At 43.8% G+C, this 10,792-nt stretch overlaps 1 protein-coding gene across 2 annotated transcripts in view; it reads left to right on the top strand.

Annotated features, from left to right (window-relative positions):
• Positions 1 to 8,402: 8,402 nt before the first annotated feature.
• b3gat1a (beta-1,3-glucuronyltransferase 1 (glucuronosyltransferase P) a) overlaps positions 8,403 to 10,792 on the top strand; it is a 105,611-nt gene continuing 103,221 nt past the window's right edge. Inside the window, exon 1 of one of the 2 annotated variants that reach the window (XM_012838370.3) lies at positions 8,403 to 9,111. The gene's annotated coding sequence lies outside the window, so the exon portion shown is untranslated. The remainder of the gene's footprint in view (positions 9,112 to 10,792) is intronic. The other variant, XM_031573861.2, reaches the window with a different exon arrangement.

Below are 10,792 nucleotides of genomic sequence, written 5' to 3' on the forward strand. Positions count from 1 at the left end.
ATTCCTTTTAGTTGCCTTTTGAGCATTTGCTTGAATGGTTTATTCATGACAGTGACAGCGATGCTGAGCCATGTCTTCTCTTCCCAGATAAAGCAAGGTGTTTGGAGCATTACATGGCGACAGGCCCACCATGGCAACGAGCCCACCATGGTCTAACTTTAGTTCAGCTAGGGTACGAGCCCACCATGGCCTGAATTTAGTTCAGCTAGGCTACGAGTCCACCATGGCCTAAATTTAGTTCAGCTAGGATACCAGCCCACCAAGGCCTAACTTTAGTTCAGCTAGGATCTAGAACCCAGCACAGACCCAGCTCTTGGGTTCCTGCTCTGCATCAGAAGAGTATACAACTGTGAGATAACACCACCATGCCCTCTCTCTCTCTCTCTCTCTCTCTCTCTCTCTCTCTCTATCTCTCTCTCTCTCTCATCTTGCTTGGCTCTCTTTTGAGCAATGGAGAACAGATGGAGGGGGTCTAACATAGGACGATACACACACACATACACACACACTTACACATACAAACACACACTCACACACACACACAAACACACACACTCATAGCCATATGAATGTAAACACAGAGAAGACTTTAAAGCAGCACAATGGAGGAATTGCTAATCGCTAACGATAAGATGCTAGCGGCTAAACCTAGCGAAACCTCTTGCAATTTGCTTACTTTGACACTACGACAAACTAGTGAGTCAACAACTTTCCTAACACAGTCAAACATCAAGCAAGTGCAAGACAAGACAAAGCAAGACGGCAAATAAGCTACTTACTAGTTTGGCAGAAAGTAGTAACCGGGCGGCTTCAGGCAAACTTACATAACGCAGTAATATGCCTACGGACCCTGGTATGGCACGGAGGCAATTCTCCATATTAAATGTCATTGTTGGGCCCCAATTTTTTTTAAACTGTTATTTTAAGGTAAAACTGCTAATCTTAACCCTAACCCTGAAGTACAATTCCTACATAATGCCACTTTAAGACCCCTTTGGCCTTCACCCCCCCTCTTTCTCTCCCTCTATTTACCCACCCCTCTTTTTCTTTCTCTCTCACTCTCTCCCCTCTTTGTCTCTCTTCTCCTGTCATCATGTCTCTGTCTCCATCCATCCCTCTCTCCTTTTCTGTTTTTCCTCTCTCTCTCTCCCTCTTTGTCCCTCTTCCCCTGTCATCATGCCTGTCTCCCTCTCTCTCCCTCCCTCCCTCCCTCTCCCTCCCTCTCTCTCTCTCTCTCTTCCTCTCCCTCCTTCTCTCTCTCTCTCTCTCTCTCTCTTTCTTCCTCTCCCTGCCCCTCTTCCTACCTCTCTCTCTCTCTACTTATCCCTTTCTCCTTCCCCACCCTCTTGTTCCCTCAGATCCTCATCACCAGTTATTCAATCAGCATATGGCCCCAATAAACAGGATTGACAAGCGCAGATAAATCAGCCCCCTGAGACGCCCTCCCTGCTTAGAAGACATGCAACCACAACCACCACAGTGCCAGCAGGGACAGCAAGAGTCACTTGCCCTGCCGTCTCCCTGGAGACGGGCATATTTACAGCGCTACATGCCTAGAGTCCACAGTTTGGAAACAACTTGTAGAAAATTGCGGACTAAAAGAATATAGTTGTAGCTGAATTTTTTTCAAAGGTTTTGTCAAGCCCCGACGTCAAGATGGTATCCACGATCCTGGTGAAAGGTCGCTGATGTTTGAGCTTAGCAGCCAATAAAATAAAGCCCTCCTTTCCATGTTTCTGAAGGAACTTTGTTGATTGGCTGCAATGGTGTGTAGCTAAGTCCGAGCCATTGACAGAACCAGGACTGTGGACAAACAGCAGTGTTTTTTTGTTGTGTTTTTTTGAGGGCATACACCGGGCTGAATTCCTTGAGTGTAATGCATTAGAAATCAAGGACTAAACCTTTAAGAGGGTGTTTAGAGTAGTTTAGAAATTCCAAATATTGTTAATGCAGTAACGGTTCCCACTGACTTTTACTCCTTTTTTATACGGCTCCTCTGAATTGAATGGGCTATCCCAATATTCTGAGGTCTGATATTTCTTCATGTTGACTGCTGCAAAAAATGAATGACTGCTGCCATTGGCAACACGTTTTGTGCTTCCAATTCACATCTTTCATATCATTCTGCAAGCAGTCCATTCACTTTCGGTAACAGACATTCTGTGTAACTTGAAGTCAGCAAGTAATACGTTGCTACGCAACACATCTTTAAAGTTCCACGAAATGACAAGAAAATCACTTAAAAAAAGAGATTTATATTTTAATGTTTTGGCAAGTAACCATATAATAAGCAGGATAATGCATAGCCCGCCGGTCAGTATTGGAAAATAAATCCCTTCCAGACGTCGTCCTGTCATGATATATTTTCCTATGCCGACCGGTTGACTATACATTATCCCTTACATATGTTACTATGGTTGTCTGCGGACAACGTATGTATCTTTGTTCCATGAGGCTACACACACAATAGAAGAAGCAGCAGCACACTGTCAAAGAAGAGTGCTGCAACATGACAGGACACTGTCTTGCTACAGGTGCTGCTTGATTAGGGAAACATTGGAATGTGTTAACCGAATAGCAGGTTTCTAGGTTATGGTAATGGTTATGGTTAGAGTGTTGTGTTACTAAGGGGTTATGGTAATGGTTATGGTTAGGGTGTTGTGTTACTAAGGGGTTATGGTAATGGTTATGGTTAGAGTGTTGTGTTACTAAGGGGTTATGGTAATGGTTATGGTTATGGTTATGGTGTTGTGTTACTAAGGGGTTATGGTAATGGTTATGGTTATGGTTATGGTGTTGTGTTACTAAGGGGTTATGGTAATGGTTATGGTTATGGTTATGGTGTTGTGTTACTAAGGGGTTATTGTAATGGTTATGGTTATGGTTATGGTGTTGTGTTACTAAGGGGTTACGGTAATGGTAATGGTAATGGTTATGGTTAGGGTGTTGTGTTACTAAGGGGTTATGGTAATGGTTATGGGGTACCACTTTATAATAAGGCTCCATTTATAAAGGTTTATAAATGATTTATAAGTAGGTTATTAATTAGGTTGTAAACACTTTGTAAGTCATTAATAAGCCATTATAAATGAGTTATAACACAGTTTTTATACATCGATGCAGGCTCACTATTTGGGAAGATCCCCATCTTGGCAACGCACTGTCTATCCCTTAACTGGCTATACTAGCCCATTGCACACTCCCTACCATTCTTGTATCTGTGACTACCAGACCCGTAGGGGCGGGGGGGAGGCTCACGTGCTCCCCCCCCCCCCAAAAAAAATGTAAAAGAAAAAAGTATATATATTTTTTTTCAATTTGAATTACATGGGATGCACACTATGGTCTTATTGTCTTGTCTGTGTTTCCAGAGTTGATATAGAAATAAAGAAAAATATATTTAATTGTGCTTTCTTTGTTAGGTAGCCTAGTGACTTTGTTAGGTTGCCAGTTATACATGTTAGTAACTGATTAATAGATGATGATGTGTTTCACACTTTACAATAAAGCTCCCTTTTGCCAGTTACAAATGTTAGTTACTGATTAATAAATGATGATGTGTTTCACACTTTACAATAAGGCTCCGTTTTGCCAGTTATAAATGTTAGTTACTGATTAATAGATGATGATGTGTTTCACACTTTACATTAAGGCTCCCTTTTGCCAGTTACAAATGTTAGTTACTGATTAATAAATTATGATGTGTTTCACACTTTACAATAAGGCTCCGTTTTGCCAGTTATAAATGTTAGTTACTGATTACTAAAGGGTGATGTGTTTCACACTTTACAATAAGGCTCCGTTTTGCCAGTTATAAATGTTAGTAACTCATAAGATTAATGAGTAGTAAGCAGTAACCTGATCTTGGATGGATGGATGGATACTTTATTAATCCCGAGGGAAATTTTAGGACATCCAGTAGCATCCAGACACAACATACACAAATCACATACACATAGGGAGAGCACGTTCAGAAGGAGTGGGGTAGTAACCACTACTGTAACGGAAACATGAGAGCCCCCCCATATAGGCAAGATATCGAAACTCAAGCTCCCTATTTACTGTTGGCGCGCCGCTCTGTGACCTTCTGACCTATGTCGTCACGTCACTAGGCTACCTAACAAAGAAAGCACAATTAAATATATTTTTCTTTATTTCTGTATCAACTCTGGAAACACAGACAAGACAATAAGACCATAGTGTGCATCCCATGTAATTCAAATTCAAAAAAAAAAAAAAAAGTGGTAGGGAGTAGGGAGTGTGCAATGGGCTAGTATAGCCAGTTAAGGGATAGACAGTGGGTTGCCAAAATGCGGATCTTCCCAAATAGTGAGCCTCCATCGATGTATAAAAACTGTGTTATAACTCATTTATAATGGCTTATTAATGACTTACAAAGTGTTTACAACCTAATTAATAACCTAATTATAAACCATTTATAAACCTTTATAAATGGAGCCTTATTGTAAAGTGGTACCGGTTATGGTTATGGTTAGGTTGTTGTGTTACTAAGGGGTTATGGTAATGGTTATGGTTATGGTTAGGGTGTTGTGTTACTAAGGGGTTATGGTTATGGTTACGGTGTTGTGTTGTGTTACTAAGGGGGTGACCAGGAAGATGGAAGGCACTGCGTGGGCACTAAATGCTCTATAGTGATTGAGAGAAATGAACAGCAGGGGCAGGAACATTACTAACTCTTTACATTTAGAGAATAGGGCAGTAATTTCTTGGTGCTGCTCCCCACTACTAACTCTACATTTAGAGAATAGAGCAGTAATGACTCTTTACATTTAGAGAATAGGGCAGTAATGTGTTGGTGCTGCTCCCACTGTTGACACATAGAACGCGTCAGAATAAAGTCCCCATGCATTTGTGTTGGGCACTAAGCTGTTCAGATTTTTATGGTAAATCCCTCAACTGAGGGCTGAGACATGACGATTAGGGGGAACATGAAGCTATGGTTTGAGTCTGAGTCAAAGTTGTATTTAAGTCAAAATAAAGGAGCCTCTAATTCAGTTTCTGTCCCCAAAGGTTTTTATTTTGTTTTTCCACCGATACATGCATCTGATTGGGCTTCACCAGAAAATAAAAAACATTTTTGCTGTAAAATGTGACTAAATGCTGCTGCTGTAACTTCGAGCAAGCATGATCTAAATCCTCTTGTCTCTTTTTGTGTGTATTAAATGCATTAAATGCAGTTCTTGCTAACACACACACACACACACACACACACACACACACGAACACATAAACCCAAACATACATTCATGCCGTGCAGGAGACAGAGGAAGAGAGAGGGAGAGAGAAAGAGAAAGAGAGGGGGGGGGGAGAAGAGAGAGGGGGAGAAGAAAGAGAGAGAGAGAGAGAGAGAGAGAGAGAGAATGACTCACTATAGCCTAGTGTAAAATCTGTGACGGAATTATACCCAAAATACTACTTAGCACTCAGAAGTGAAATGCTGCACGCAATCGCTAGATCATCTGAGGGCTCTCTCCACAGACGTTCACGGCCTCAGATCTACCATCACTGCACTACGTCATCACTCTGCTATTGCCATACACAGCAGCATGGACGTGGGCACTATTTCATTATTTATTCACTAATGCTTTACATTAAGGTGCCATAGAGCAGCACTGATCAATTGAAAGTAGATCACTTATCAGAAGGTAGTGTCGGCTGCATTTAATATTACTTAGCGTATGCTATTGCTGAATATTATAGTGTATGCTATTGCTGAGGTCAGCGTTGTGGTTATGTTAACAAAGGAATGGAATGGTGGTTAAAAGAATTTGTTAAAAGATTCTAAATGTAAAACAGAATTCAATGGTTCAGATGAACACAACATAAACTTTAGAATTTAACATTATTTATGTTTTAATATATCTGATATTCATAGCGTGTTAATATCAGCAAATGCATCATATTACATTAGTTATCAGAGGCCCCATACAAGCACTACTCTGATATTCATTTTCTGAAAATGTGATGGGCCATCATAAAAGCTGATGAAATCAAAGCTGATTGTCAGTTGATACTATGCTGACAGTGATGAATGGGAGAAGTCTTAGATGTGGTAGTCAGGGTCACGTTGTGGAGAAGGTGACTTGACAGTTAGTCGACAGATGTCTCAGATTCAGGCCTGGTTGACAATCATGTTGAATGTTGGCTGAATATTTAGTTCCTGATGGTCTGGAGATGATCAAACCAGTGACCACTGCAGTGCTCCCGCTGCTCTGTGTCCAAGCATCTCATCACACTTATGGAAAGATGAGATTTCAGTTTGACAGAATTATTGGAAGCAAGAATATGGAGAATATTTACAGCACACACGCAGCGTGCGGCATGCCAGTAGGAGAGAGAAATTATGTTTGAAAGAAAGCTTCCAGTTAGGTGGCAACTGTTTTAAGCGCTGAGGTCCTTGAGGAGAGAGAGTGTGGGAATACAGTACCGCTGGAGTTTATCAGGAGCTAGGCAGTAATACTCAGAGCCACCAGCTCTGACACGACTGTGGCCTTTATAGTTCAAAACCCCCTTACTACCTCAGGCAGATCATTCTCTCTCTCTCTCTCTCTCCCTCTCTCTCTCTCTCTCTCGCTCGCTCTCTTTCTCTCTCTCTCTTTCTCTCTCTCTCTCTCTCTCTCTCTCTCTCTCTATCTGCCACCCTATTTCTTTTTTTCTATCTCTCTCTCTCTGCCACTCTCTCTCTTTTTGCCACTATTTCCTTGTTTCTCTTTCTCCTTCTCTCTCTCTCTCTCCTTCCAGGAAGAATCCAGGGAGAATCCATCAGTACTTCACCACACTGTGACCCACTTTTTCAATTCAGGCTTCCTAGGCTGAGTTTCTCTATGGGCAATCTGCTCTCTCTCTCTCCCCCTCTCTTTCAGTTTCTCTCTCTCTCTCTCCCGCTTTCTTTTAGTCTCTGTCTCTCCCCCCTCTCTCTCAGTCTCTCTCTCTCTCTCTCTACCCCCCTCTCTCAGTCTCTCTCTCTCTACCCCTCTCTCTCTCTCTCTCTCTCTCTCTCTTTATCTCTCTCATTCTGACTGTTCTCTATTTAGACACGCAGCTCACTAGATGTGTCGACTGTAAATAGTTTTATTCAGTGTAGCATAAAACATACCTTTCACTGGTGCACTAAGAAGACTGTAATAGATACATCTAAATTTATATTTCAATCAATATTTTATTAGCAATACAACAAAGCTGATTTGATGCAATGACATCCATGGGTAGCCTACAACTCAACAGGCAATAAATCCTTATGTTTTATTTGTATGAAGAACAACACAGGAACAGTGTGTACACCAATGTGTATCTGATTTTCCATATATGGTGAAATTGCATGTCTATAATCAAACTGGAATGTATGGAATGCGCGATTTATTGTATTGCATATAAAGCCCTGCATGCCTGCGACTCTGCACGGGTGTGTGAGTGAGTGTGGTGAGCGGGCGCCAGCGCCTGTGTGCGTTCTCACCCCGAGTTGGAGTGTGGTACTGATATAATCAACACATGGCACTGACAACAGACTGAAGAAGTTTGACAACAACCCCCTCCGGTAGCACATGGAGTCCTGCTTCATCCCGAGATGCACAGAAACACATACACACCCAACACATCTGTAACCTCAGTCACTGGGCGCTGTCCAAACGCCTATACATTCCATGATGTAATAATGGCTAATGGTTCCAGAATGTTCTAGTGTTCTTTGGGAGTGTCCCAGGCAGGGATGGGAAACTTGCGCTGACGGAAAGGTCATTCCTATAGGGATGGGTGCTGAGGAGGGGGAGGTGGAGGAGGTGGAGGTGGAGGAGGAGGAGGAGGAGGAGGAGGAGGAGGAGAGGTTAGGTGCAGAATAAAACAGGTCCCTGTAGAAACATGGCTGAAAAAGATATTTTGACTCATGAAATAAACCTGGTTATTAAACAAGGGGCAGCATTTTGTCCTCTTTCATTAAAAAATGATAATGGAGAAAGCGAGGGCCAACCTCATATCTCTCTCTCTAAATGTATCTGTCTATCACTCCCGCTTCCTCTCTCATACACACACTCTCTCTCTCTCTCTCTCTCTCTCTCTCTCTCTCTCTCTCTCATGCTCACTCTCTCACACACACACACACACACACACACACACACACACACACACATACACACATACACACACACACACACACACACACATACATACACACATACACACACACACACACACACACACACACACAGTCCCCCTTTCCCCCCACTCTCCCACTTGACCCTCTTCCCTCTCTCCTTCTCTCTCCCTCCCGCTCCCCTCACCCTCTCCTTCTCTCTCCCTCCCACTCCCCTCGCTCTCCCTCTCCCTCTCCCTCTCCTCTGTCCCTGCAGCTCTCCCTGCACCGTGCGGTAATGGTACATGCCATTAGCGAGCCCATCTCCGCGCGCGAGAAGGGGGTGGTCTCTCCCTCGCTTAAGAGGCTACTTTGGAGCCGCACAAACACATTCACAGATGTCACTCCGTGCACACTGACAGCCTGCCGCTGCTGCTGCTGCTGCCGCTACCGCCGACGGAGACACTGAGACAGGGAGAAAGAGGGAGGAATAGAGAGAGAGATATTGAGAAAAAGGAGACGAGTGTGAAGCAGGCACAGAGAGACAGACAAGCAGACACACACACACACACACATTGCTGTCTCTTTCTCCTGCATCTTTCCTTTTTTTTTTTGTCCCTGAAGGCTCGACATGCATATGAGCTGGTATGCATGGATGAGAGGAGGACAGAGAGGGATGCACGGAGGAGGAGAGCATTAAACGCCGGTAGATTGTCCTCTGGTTTGTAATTTTTTTTCTTTTTTGCTGTGTGGTTTTTCTTTTCTTCCTTTTTTCCTCTCTCTGCTCACATCTCGTTGGTCCGGCACTCTCTTCTCGTCTCGTCTCGCCTTGTCAGCTGCAACAGAAGGATAAAATAAAGGGATGCTTTGAATGCCGCCTCCGTCTTCACAAAGGAGAGAGCCACAGCCGGGAAGAGAGAGAGAAGAGAGGGGGGAAGAAGAGAGAGGGAGAGAAGGAGAGTAGCAAGTCCTCCCTGATTCCCTGCAACACAAGGTGGGAATGATAGCCACCGCCAGACAATAAGGTAAGAAAATCAACACCAACCACCACACGCACACAAACACACACACACACACACACACACACACACACACACACACACATACAGTCACACAGAATAACAGCTCATTTCACTCTTGTGATCATGGCTTGGCTGACATCTGTTATTGGGGAAGGGGGTTAACGCAAGTGATTAGCACGCAGCCAAGCGATGCAGTGTTGACACGGACGGTCCCCATTAAAAGGCAGAGATCAGTATCAGTTCATGCGCGCAGGTGTGTGTGTGTGTGTGTGTGTGTGTGTGTGTGTCTGGAGGGGGTCTGTTAGCTGCAGATTAAGCCATGCGTGCGTGTGTTGCTGCGGGAAGTTGGGGGGAGGGTGGGGGTGGGAATGTCTTTATGGTGACCTGCTAAAGGAGGAGAATCTGTGATGATTCCCTCAGTGTGTGTAAGTTTGTGAGTGTGTGTGTGTGTGTGTGTGTGTCTGCTGGAAACACAAGCACATGGGTAGGGTGCTGGACCCTCTGGCCTGAGGCTAAACCACGGGTAATAAAGCTACAGTGTGTGTGTGTGTGTGTGTGTGTGTGTGTGTGGCTGGATTGATGCCCCAGCTTGACAGACTGATTATGACTAATTTAAAACATCATACACACACCCCCACCCACACACACACACATACTGTACACACAAAGACACACACACACACACAACCCCCACCCATACACAGACATACACACAAAAACCCACACAAACACAACAAATTCTCCAGCACGTCTGACATGATGTTCCGTGCCTCGTGTGACATTCTGAGCGTAAGGGACAAACTGCTCTCCCAGCTCTTTGTCTTTGCTGTGAAAAAGAGAACCAGAAGGTGTGTTAGTTCACTTCGGCATCTTACAGAGAACCTGAAGGTGTGTTAGTTCACTTCTGAATCTTACAGAGAACCTGAAGGTGTGTTAGTTCACTTCTGAATCTTACAGAGAACCTGAAGGTGTTAGTTCACTTCTGAATCTTACAGAGAACCTGAAGGTGTTAGTTCACTTCGGCATCTTACAGAGAGCCTGAAGGTGTTAGTTCACTTTGCCAGTTTACAGGCAAAGACCTCTGTCATCTACCCAGTGCAGTGAGACCAACACAAGTTCAGCTCGCTAAGGTTACTCCCTACAACAAGTTCAGCTCGCTAAGGTTACTCCCTACAACAAGTTCAGCTCGCTAAGGTTACTCCCTACAACAAGTTCAGCTCGCTAAGGTTACTCCCTAGGCTTTGTGTAACTCCACAGCATATTATGCAAATGGGCGCCAGTGACAATGACAGCTCGAACAGATAATCATCTTTGGTTCTCATTTTCATCTTATCTCTACATGATCTTGTCCATTTGCAGGAGCTGCTTAGCATGAACGGTAAATTAATCTGATATTTACTTCACTGATAGTGTAGATGTGAGGGTCACTGCCCTCTCTAGCGCTTAGCATGAAAGGAGAACGGTAAATTCATCTGATATTTACTTCACTGATAGTGTAGATGTGAGGGTCACTGCCCTCTCTAGCGACAGTGGTACAGGGGGTAGAGAAGTCGTTTAGTAATCAGAAGGTTGCTAGTTCGATTCCCTGTCGAAGCGTCCTTGAGCAAGACACTGAACCCCTAATTGCTCCTGATGTGCAGTGTGCCATCAGTGTAAATGTAAAATGTGTATACCTTGTAAGTCG

This window comes from Clupea harengus, chromosome 9 (assembly GCF_900700415.2).
Source record: "Clupea harengus chromosome 9, Ch_v2.0.2, whole genome shotgun sequence".
NCBI lineage: Eukaryota > Metazoa > Chordata > Actinopteri > Clupeiformes > Clupeidae > Clupea > Clupea harengus.